The sequence below is a fragment of the Stomoxys calcitrans genome, chromosome 1, assembly GCF_963082655.1.
Source record: "Stomoxys calcitrans chromosome 1, idStoCalc2.1, whole genome shotgun sequence".
Classification (NCBI taxonomy): domain Eukaryota; kingdom Metazoa; phylum Arthropoda; class Insecta; order Diptera; family Muscidae; genus Stomoxys; species Stomoxys calcitrans.
This window is the reverse complement of record NC_081552.1, coordinates 101,386,240-101,398,414: the sequence shown is the minus strand read 5'-3', so window position 1 is coordinate 101,398,414 and position 12,175 is coordinate 101,386,240. Positions and strand designations below refer to the sequence as shown.

Below are 12,175 nucleotides of genomic sequence, written 5' to 3'. Positions count from 1 at the left end.
TAAATGCATATGAAATCAATTGCTGAATACTGAGAATTGAGGTTGGCCACGTTGTATCACACTTTTTGTAAATAATCAGAACAAAATTAGATTAAGGCTATGTCTATACTGACTTGGTTTTGGGAAATATCTCAATCGTTCACACTAGTTGAGATATTTTGCAAATTAAATTTTTTGTTATGTGTGCGCTTGGTCCGCGTTTAAAATAATTACCGGTTAGCTGTAGAGAGACACTCAGGGCTAGGGGCCTCAACCCGCCAAATCAAACCCTGCACACAAACATTGAAAATATGAGGGGACACTATTTCACTTACTAACTTGCGACTAAACAAGAGAGGAAAACAATTTACACAGGGATCTTGGTGTTACGATCCTACACTTGCCCTCCTAACCATGGTCCAAGGCGTCCTCTTACCTATTTCCTTCTAGGACCCCAATTACCACACACATTAATTCACGCACTTACTTCATAGCTTCCCAAGGAATAAAAATTACCAACACATGTTTTCTTCTATTAAACACTTAAGGCATCATAGAATTTATTGAGGTTGTTTCTTATATTACTACTACACTTGTTAAACGACAAACAAAACACAAAGAACAATACCGTACAAATTAAAGAATAATTAAAAGATGTTTTGGCTCACTTTATCTAAGGTGAGACCACGCGATTCACCTCTATACCTTGTCCTAAGACGCTTTTAGTTGGCGCGAATATGTTATTGTACCTATCTACTAAAAGAGCTCTCTTAACAGATTTCTATTTTATTATTTTATAAGTTTTCTCTCATTATTTTTTTTTGTTTATAATAAAATTTAATCTCTGTTTTCTTTTTTTTCTAGCCTTCCGGACGGTTGCCACTAGTTGGGCGCAATTGATACACAAGGACACACACAAACTGGTAATACTTTTTACCTTGATTCCCATATAAATCTGATTAGAGATTTGATTTTGTTGTTCTCTTCCTTTTATTTTAGGGCTGTCTTCGTACGGAAGGTGGCTTACAAAGCTCTTGGTAAGACAACACACTCGGCACAGGCTTCAATAAAATTTCTGCTTCAATACCAGCAGGCGCCACAAGAAATATCACCGTTCACAGTCCGATGGCCTGATGGTAGCTGGGTAAAGTCTCGCAACTAGCTGATTTTTTTCCGCAATAAAATATCGCACTTTCCCCCTTTATAGCTAGGATGGCCAGTGTTATTCTTCAAACCACAGGAATCACTTTCTATACACAAAAGAAATGACAAAATCACAAATCTACTACAAATTTTAGGAACCACAGTTCACTCACATTCAAATCTGTTCACACAATACACGAAGATAAAAATTAATTTGATTCAACTGTCTTTTAATTCGACTTGACCACAAAAAGGTTAGTATTTAAATTAACCAGGCAAAACAATTACTTTACTTCTTCACAACGACTTCTCTTTGATAAATGGCTTCTCTTTGGCCCCACCAGCTTACATAGGCCCTTTTTCCTCCCGCCAAATGCCAATTTTCCAACGACCGACCATTTTTCTCTTACCTCCCTTTTGGCCGCATTTCCTTTCCCCCAAAATAAACAAACTTTCTCCGCCACTCTTTCTTCAATGACAGGGCCGGTATTTTGTTATTGTGAATGGTTATTCGGTATCAACCCTGGACATTCAACCTCCAAATTAACGGACCAAAGATCTGTCGGACAAATCTATTCCATAATAGAGCGACGATTTGTCCAACTTCACCATACATCCAAACACATATGGTCGGCTCCGCTCCACAGAACCCAACATACATACAGTAAAAAAAAAAATATATGAGTAGGTGACGAACATCATGCGAACACATTCCATAAAGTGGTACTGAGTTCTATGAGCGAAATATTAGCGGCATGTAGCTGCCTCAGGATAAATTTCGCACCATTTTTATTACAAATGTAATTAAATGCCAACGAAATGGCCGGATCAACTCTGCTTCAATAATGTTGTCTTTTTTTGTGTTGTTGTATGACTTTTGTCTATGTTATCACAAAGAATAAGAGTCCGTCGGATCTCGCAAAAATGCATTAGTCATTTTCGCTATGAATAAAGTCAGTACTCGCTTAAAAGATAAATTCGTAACGGCGCAGCGACATGACTCCTCTCCTTTGAACATAGTGTCATTCATGCCATTTACCCCACGTCATCCACTAACTGTAAGCCACTCTGATTTTCTGGTGGCACTTGAAGCCAACTTCATGCATTTCTACATTCACTCGCACACCACCACCACACAACATCAACCAGCAGCACACAGGAGAGCATATAAAAAGTACATTTAATTTTAAAAGAAAAAAGTGTGCTCATCCATCTAGGAATATCTCCCTATTTGCATCACCGTCCTACTTCATACATCGTGCTTCGGCCATGCAATCTTAACACATGTGGATTACCATAGCACAATTATAAATACATATTATTAATATCATCATTTTTATACCCTCCAACATAGGATGGGGGTATACTAATTTCGTCATTCTGTTTGTAACTCCTCGAAATATTCGTCTAAGACCCCATAAAGTATATATATTCTTGATCGTCATGACATTTTTAGACGATCTAGCCATGTCCGTCCGACTGTCTGTCGAAAGCATGCTAACTTTCGAAGGAGTAAAACAAGCCCTTGAAATTTTGCCCAAACACTTCTTATTAGCATAGGTCGGTTGGGATTGTAAATGGGCTATATCCGTCCATGTTTTGATATAGCTGCCATATAAACCGATCTTGGATCTTGACTTCTTGAGCCACTAGAAGGCACAATTCCTATTCGATATGGCTGAAATTTTGCATGTGGTGTTTTGTTATGACTTCTAACAACTGTGCCAAGTATGGTTGAAATCGGTCAATAACCTGATATAGCTGTCATATAAACCTATCTGGGGTCTTAACTTCTTGAGCGTCTAGAAGGCGCAATTCCTATCCGACTTGGCTAAAAATTTGCACGCCGGTTTAAATTATGACTTCCAACAAATGCGCTATGTATTGTTTAAATTGATTTATAATCTGATAAAGCCGCTATATAAACCGATCTTGAATTTTGACTTCTTGAGCTACTAGAGGGCCTAATTCTAATCCGATTTGGTTGAAATTTCGCATAGCGTGGTCCGAATCGGCCCATAACTTGATATTGCTCCACTATTATAGCAATTCTTTTCTTTTATCCTTTGTTTGCCTAAAAAGAGATATCGGGAAAAGAACTCGACAAATCCGATCTATAGTGGAGGGTATATAAGAAGGCCCGGACGAGCTTAGCACGCTTTTACTTGTTTAATATTTTATTATCTATATATAGATAATATTGACTTTGGCGCTGGGAATGGAAGATTACGCATGTGTATCTAGATTTCGTGTTATTCTACAAAACTGCTAAAACCCCGTTTACACTGCTCATTAAATCCGGATTTAGGGCTTTCGTTAGCTGATTTTACAAAGGAAAAAAAAAATGATCGAACCATTAAATTCGGATTTAAGGAGCACGAATGTCGTGTTTAACGCAGATGCTTGCCATCACGGCCCAAACCTGTAAGGCCCAAGGGTGAATACAATGCATCTACCAACGCCCCTACTTGTGGTAATCCACACATGAGTACCAATTTGATCCCACGTATTTGGACGTGTTCACCTTCTTGGTTAGGAGCAGAGCAATACCTAAAACTCATTCCGATCTATGGGTCACGGCACCCGGTTAAAAATGCAACTCCACGCCGATCTTATGCTCTACCCGCGATTTGGGTACAAACCACAGCTCCCCACTGGCGCCTTACCATTGCCAGGCTGGAACCGAAGTTCCAGGGGCTCCTGACACCGGTGGTACCATATTAAAGTCTCCGGTCAGACTTCGTAGCCTTAAAAGACTACTACCAGTTGAACCCCAAACAGTTCCGGACTGGTCAAATGGAAGAAATGAAATGAAAACGTCGCTGCATTAACATGGGTAAGGCAGGTGCCAAGCCATATAATGTGCAGCACTACTCGATCGCCCCAGTATAGCAACACCTCGTTATGGATAACAAGCGTGTATTCATCCCTCCACTAAGTCTTGCCCGTCTCCTAAGAAATACTTCCCGGGAAAAGGTGGCCAGCCTTGCAACAGTCATCTCATCTTCAAGGGCCCTACTGAAATCCCACATCGCCTCGCTAATCCCCATCACGCCTAAATCTCTAATGTCTGCATAGTACGGGCATTCCGTCAGTACATGCCTCCAGTCCTCAGGTCTCCCAAAATCGCAAAGATCAGTTGCGGACAAATTTCTCTGATGCAAAAATGCATTAAAGGAACCATATCCCATCAGTATGAAGCTCAAACTTAGGCCGAAGCCAAAGTCCCGGCGCTCTCGTACGAACGTCGCGTCACGAATAAATCCGTAAGTCACCGACCATATTCATTGTTCGTCCATCTTGTTTCCACCTATCATCAACACGCTCCAAAAGGAGTGCCTTGAGCCCCCTAACATCCCCATCTGCAAGCTCAGAAGTGGTGAGCCAATTCTCACGCACTAATGGAATTCCCTTTTTCACACTATACAAAAAACGGCCATGTAACTCACATGTAAATCAAGCGGGGGCGCGCCAAGCAATACCTGTAGCGCATCTGTCGAAACTGTCCTACACACAAGCAAGCCAGCCAGCATTGCCACCCTCTGACAAGTGAGGATCTTCTTTAGTACAAAGACTGTCGCGGCAGTTCCGTGCCATACAGGCGCTCCATAAATTGCGCAAGCAACAAATAAGGCACCATATATGGACCGAAAAGCGCGACAACTAAGACCCCAATCACTTCGCAGAACACGCTTAACCATTCCGGCTACTCCATTATTTTTTTTCTTTCACCTGATCCAAATGGACCAGGAAACCCATTCTCTCTGAAAAAGTCTCTACCAGATATTTTACGAGCGCCAGATCGAATCGTGATCAGACGATTCCGCGACAAGATGCCCTTGAGCAACATTGTCACGGTTTTGTCCTTCGCGATGGCAACACCAAAACGATCGCTCCATTCGCGCACAATGCCCATGCCAAGCTCACCGCGAGTTTCCATGCCAGGTGACCTCCCGCTTCTAAGCCGACAGACACTGTCCACTATCTCGACCCTTTCCAGACTTGGAGGAGGCATGATCATATCCACACTAGCAGCATGCTCGTGCTTATCCGCATCGGGAAAGAACGTTCCCATTAACACCCTAGCACACTCGTTCCAAGAAGACAACACATTGTCCCCCACTCTAAAACCGCCCAGGTCACCCTGACTAGAACCTGTTGCCCACCGCGCCGACACACGCGGTATACCTTGCCCCATGGATCATCTCTGTTGTCATGTACAAATCTCCTAAAGTGATCTTCTTTGCTCCTAATCAACAGTCCTCAAATTGCTAAGGTAGTCGTTTCGGCGTGAGACAAGATCCTCAGCATTGGAACTTCTGACTCTTTGGAATCGCTTCCTCCGACGCCTGACGTTCCGCCTCATTGTCACTAGCTCACGGGTCCACCACCTGACCTTACTTGGTTTCGCCTTTCGACGTCTGCTAAGGGGCGCATCATTCACCGCGCTCATCCATTCGTCTACCTTAGCAATTTGGTCATCAACAGTCTCCCTAAAACTTTCCACATACAAGTGCCAGTTCACGTCTCGATCTTTCTAGCACCTGGATCTTTTAGTCGTAACCCGAGTCCGTCGATCCCTGGAAGTGACCATAATCTCAATCGGATAATGGTCACTTGAGCCCCATTCGTCACAAGCCCTCCACCTAAACTGGTAAGCAGTAAATGCCGCCCCATTTGCATCCGTAACGTCAATGTCACTAACGCCTGGAGGCCCATCAAAGGTATACTTCTCGCACGGTATGTTCAATACACCGACGACATTCAAAGTCAACCATTCGCTGAGCAACTGCCCACGATGGCGATTCCCATGACCAAGCGAGTGCTGGGCCATTTTCGAGAACCATATCGGGGAGGTTGCGTTGGCGTCTAAACTAAGGATGAGCGGTTTGCTACACGCGAGTAATAGCACCCTAACTATATATCCAAGATAGGGCTCCAAGTCGGCGCTAAACCAACAATAGATGCTAGCCAAGAACATCTTACCACACCATACTTCCCACTGGCTATAGCTAGCCATCATACAGTCGATGTAGCTGTCATCTACAATTATCGCAGAGTCACCCCCCTTGGCAGTAAAGACTCGTATCCCCCCGGCAATCCTACAACACTACCATCCACTACATACGTTTCCTGTACCATCACGACCGAGCAACCAGTGCTGCGCATGACATAACCCAACTTCTGCGTCATCGCTCCAATGACGATCCTTAATGCCTAGCATTCGCCCTATCCGCCAAACCAGCATAGATTGAACAGGCCGTGGAAATCATCATGTGATCCGCCGGCAACCCCTTGAAAGCACAATTCCTACAGTGAACGGGGTTCGGGCAGGCCTAAGCCACATGTCCACCCAATCCACAACGATGACAAACATCATCCTGCACGCGGCAATACCGTACCCATGCACCGATGGCATGCGAAGACCGCATCCTGTATCCGGGTGGTGAAGCGGCACCATTTCACGTACGCCCCCTCCACACTCGGAGTGCACTCCAGGGTGACATTAGCAGCGCCACCCTCCGGCTTCCAGTGCGCGGAAGCCAGACGCACCGACCGACGATAAACTTCCTCATTCATCGTCTCCTTCAATTTGAGGGAGTACAACTCTGCCATGAACTCATCGGGACCACCCTCCCGCGGACCTCTACCTCCAACCCCACCTCCACGAACTTTTCGTTCGCCGTAATTAGGTCCCTTTCAGCCACCGAGGGACCTAATTACGCCATCCCGAGTCGGTCGGACCCCGTGAACCTCACACCAAGTGGGGGTCCACCTCCTCTACCACCTTCCTAATTACCTCCGCGGGAGTTGTCACCGCCTTCCCCTTCACTGACCACTAACCGGCTTCGCAACCGGCACAGATGGGACGGCAGCGGGGGCAACAAACATGCCAGTGCGTGCGTTAACAGCCACGCTTCCTACACTCACCAACGCGCCGCGAGCAGCCATCGCCTCGTACGCCGACAAACTCCCCTTAATCGCCTCATTCTCCAGCATCAGGCGCATGAGGGGCTCCTCATGGATAACCCTCTTCGCCATAGGCCACTCACTCGAGCCTCATACACAGTCTCCACCAAGACATCAGTCACCTGCTTCAACTCGCCAACCGTGCTTCCCTGTCTCCCCAATGGTGCAAACATCCGCCTACGAGCCCTACTTTCCCCCTCTGCCTTTCCCGGAGACGATGTCACACCTTCACTTACAACACCACTAACACTAGCACCGCCATCAATCACCGCACTGGCACTACCACCAGCGCCATCAACGGCACCAGCTGTCTTCCGACTGCCGAATGGCAATTCACCACCTGGCGCCACCTTCTCCTTGGCAACAGCCACACCAGGCGAACCTAGTTTAAAGCGCTTCCCATCTTCACCCCCACTCTCACTAGACAGCAGATCCACCGACTCCTTCCTCATTCCATCCACTTTAACTTTCAGTCGGCAGCTTTTGCCGATGAAAGATTCCATCGAGTCAATCCGGTGCGTACAACCGGCTGCCATGGGATTGGCAAGCTATGATAATTCCCTCTAGCTCTTTCGTGGATTCAAATGCACATTTTAAGACATTCGAATATAAATGGGCCAAACAATTATCCCTTTTGAAACCTTTCCATGCACTTACAATATTACTTCCACGGTCAGTGACAAGAACAATTGTTGAAGTATAGTTACATCGAAATCTCTAAAGATTCCTTTAAATTTTTCCAAAATATTTGCTTCTATATTAGACGTAAAATCCATAGACTTTATTCCCAAAAGTAATATCCACGAGCTGGAATTTTTTTTTTTCAAAATGAGAAAGCTGGTAAAATCATAAATTTGTGAAAACAATTTAAATTGTGGTTGCTTTCATTCGACTGACGACAAAAAAAAACTGATTTTTTTATGTTTTTGTCAGAAGGAATAGAGCACGCTCCAACAGAAAAATATTGCATGTACTATTTTGAAAAGTGATTTTCACTTTTATTTTTATCACACGTCATGTACAACTCAACATGTGCTAAATTTGATATGACGTAAGACAACTACATGCCGTATAATAGCACCTTAAGCTTTTTTTAGCGAAATAAACAAACCCAATTGCTTTTTCATAGAAAAAATACATGAGTTCGTACATGTGTACACACTTACTCATTTCACGAAACTAAACAACCACCATTGACGGTCAAATAACCACCATACTGGAACATTCAACTTACAGTGTGGATCTAAACTTTCTCGAACGTGATTGAGTTGTTCATGTATATTTCAAATAGAAATCTGAGTTAGGAAAGAATGTTCCCGATTGGAATTGGATATGACACTTTCACATGCCCACACAATTTTTTGAAATATCCGTGTACACTTTTGGCATGAGTACACTTTGTCATTCTCTGGTACTTACAATTAAATTAACGTTTTTTCTTAATGTCATCCTTTATTGTTTTTAGGATACATTGCGTCTATAGAGGGCACAATTTTTATCCGATTAGGCTAACATTTTGTACAATGATTTCTCTCATGACTTCCAATTGACTTTATCAACATTGGTTTTATTTGGTCTGTACATTGATATCGCTTCTATATAAATCGATCTCCTGATTTTTACGTCATTGTGTTTGTAACACCGTCATCGTCATCGTCATTTTAAGTCGATGTAGCCATATTCGTCCGTCCGTCTGCCGAAAGCACGCTAATTTTCGAAGGAGTAAAGCTAGCCGCTTGAAATTTCGCACAAATACTTTTTATTAATGTAGGACCGTTGGGATTGTAAATGGGCCAAATCAGCCCATGTTTTGATATAGCTGGCATATAAACCGATCTTGGATCTTGACTTATTGAGCCTCTAGAGGGCGAAAATCTCGTCCGATTAACTGAAATTTTGCTCGTGGTGTTCTGATATCACTTCCAACAACTCCGCTAAGTATGGTTCAAAATGGTCCATGTTTTGATATAGCTGCCATATAAACCGATCTTGGGTCTTGGCTTCTTGAGCCTCTAGAGGGCCCAATTCTCGTCCGATTTAACTGAAAATTTGCACGTAGTGTTTTGGTATTACTTCCAACAACTGAGCTAAGTATGATTCAAATCGGTTCATAGTCTGGTATAGCTGTCATATGAACCGCTCTGGGATCTTGACTTCTTGAGCCTCTAGAGGGCGCAATTCTTATCCGATTTGGCTGAAATTTTGTACAACGGTTTCTCTTTCTCTTGTGACCTTCAACATACTTGTCTAATATGGTCTGAATCGATCTATAGCTTGATACAGCTCCCAAATAAACCTTTCTCCCGATGTTGCTTCTTGAGCCCCTACAAGGCGCAATTCTTATCCGAATGAATTGAAATATTACACAATGACTTCTACAATATTTAGCATTCATTTATGGTCCGAATCGGACTATAACTTGATGTAGCTCGAATAGCATAACAATTCGTATTCAATATTCTTTGTTTGCCTAAAAAGAGATATCGGGCATCGACAAATGCGATCCATCGTGGAGTGTATATAAGATTCGGCCCGGTCGAACTTAGCACGCTCTTACTTGTTTTATTTTAAAATTTATTATCTAAAAAAGTAAACGGCGAAAAATATCGCGAAAAGCGAATATAGTACCGGCCTTTACTCAGCAATTAGGTCTAGATTAAAAAGGTGTTTAAAATTAGATTTTAATTAATAGTTTTTTTATTTTTATTAATATTTATAGCATTTTAGAGGTTACTTTATAGTTTTTAGAGCGCACAACAAGCCGATTACTGGCTTAGGTGTATGTCCATAGTGGCATGGGGCGGATTAATATCTGCACCCTCTTTTCAACCTAACCTATTAATATTTGTCACAGTTGGATATAGTTGCAATAAGGACCGTTGATAAAAGGTTGAAAACCTGGAATTCATAAAAAAATCATTTAATTGGTTAAAGGCAGTATATAAGTCAATAGGAGTTGTTCTAAAGTTACGCTGGTTCGATGAAATTTGAGATGTTCCAATGGCTATTTTGAGCAAATTTTGTGATTTTGTAATAAAATAACCGAGATAACTTTTAGTGAAGCAAACTATGTTAAACGAACCTAAAATCCGATTCTGCGCCAATCTATAAAAATAAAGAAAGTTTTTATTTTTAAATCTGCATGCTTATTATATCCCAGATTTTGTGACAAGAACAAATTCATTGTTCTTAGAGAGTTGTAGCATTTTGCATAGTAATTGTTAAACTTCATATGTGCTTGCGTTATGACATGCCACTTTTCCAACTCACCATGTATGTCAATTTACATACGAATAACCATTTTTGCTGTCACACTTGTATGTTATTTTCGTATGACATAACCTAAAAAGGTGAGCAAAATCCAAGTTTTTTATGCGTACAAATTGTTAAATTTGTGAAAACAATTTGTTGTGGGTTTGTTTTCATTCCACTGACATGTATGTCAATTTACATACGAATAACCATTTTTGCTGTCACACTTGTATGTTATTTTCGTATGACATAACCTAAAAAGGTGAGCAAAATCCAAGTTTTTTATGCGTACAAATTGTTAAATTTGTGAAAACAATTTGTTGTGGGTTTGTTTTCATTCCACTGACAGCAAACACATGTGCTACTTTGAAAAGTAATTTCCATATGATAGTTTCATTTGTATCACACTATGTGTGCAACTTTAACAAATGCAAATTGACAAGTCATATAAGAAGCATCTTTAGTAAATTTTTTTGCATACGGCTCTAAAGCTGCCATCATACTATCAGACATGTCATATGACCTTTAACCAGCTGTATTCATAAGAGTTGTCTATGGGCGTTAAATGCAAATAGAGCGCGCTCTAATAGGAATGTATTGACAATATATATTGTCCTTTTTGTTTATTGACATGTGTCTACTTGCATGTTTGATAAAATAAAAGCTCGATTTAATCCAAAAAGTGGCATATTTATTCCAAAATCCATTAGTCATATTAAATTTTTTGTACGTATCACACGATGAATATAACTTTCAGAGTTTCTACTTTTGTAGTTACATATGACATGTCTGATCGTCTAATGACACCTTAAAGATGGAGCTACATACCTCGCGCTGCACTTATGCGTAGTCACACGTGCATGTCACAAAAAACTGAAATAGGTTCGTTTGTATTGTGTGAGTCACACAAAAAATGTGAATATGTTTATTGTTCAAAAATTGTAAATAAGAGAAAATCTTTTATTTAAATCATATTAAACCAATTTCCATTGAAATTAACCTTGGAAATGATATAACTAAGCTGATTTGTAGAAATTCGTGCGCAGCAAAAGGCGCATGGTATGTAACTCAACCAGAAGAACGCATGTGGCCGCATTAGATTATCCAATTACGCATAAGTGCTGTGCGTGGTAAGTAACTCCAGCCAAGATATATTCATTTAGTGCTAGTGGCAGTTATCCAACAACAAAATATTGAGTGCACTAGCTGTCAAAATCAGTGATTAGCGCAACTCTGATTTTAGTATGTTACTACAATAGTTCGCTCAATTTTTCGTTGGAGTCATGACATAACTACCAGGTAGTGTACAGCTGAGTACAAGTTTTCTCGCGAAGTGCACTATCTGTCAACGAGTTTTGGATGTGTGTGTATTAAGTTAGAAAGCTTAACACACACATCTAAAACTCGTTGACAGATAGTGCACTTCGCGAGAAAAATTGTACTCAGCTGTACACTACCTGATAGTTATGTCATGACTCCAACTTAAGATTTAAAAGGAACAAAAAAAAAAATAATAAACCGACAAACACAGCAAATTTATTTTTATATAGGTGAATTTGGATATGGTAGTTTAGGGTAGAATTTGGACATGATTTTATATTGAATATGAACAAAAACAAATTTTGGCTGCATGTTTTCATAGAAAAAATTGAGCCCCTGCCCTTAAATTAAATTATCAATTTTTTGTCCTACATTAAAAACCTGTATAGTTATCAACAAAGTTACCATTGTATTTTACATGTTATTACAATATTTTGACACCCTGTATAGTTATCAACAACAGTACTAACAAAGTTACCAACTACTGTATTTTACATTTTCTAACAATATT

The 12,175-nt window shown here is 41.1% G+C and overlaps 1 long non-coding RNA gene across 1 annotated transcript; it reads left to right on the top strand.

Annotated features, from left to right (window-relative positions):
* The first annotated feature begins 840 nt into the window (after positions 1 to 840).
* LOC106089914 (uncharacterized) lies at positions 841 to 1,335 on the top strand. Its single transcript, XR_001221724.2, has 2 exons — positions 841 to 902; positions 979 to 1,335. It is a non-coding gene; the product is annotated as an uncharacterized LOC106089914 (long non-coding RNA).
* The last annotated feature ends 10,840 nt before the right edge of the window (positions 1,336 to 12,175 follow it).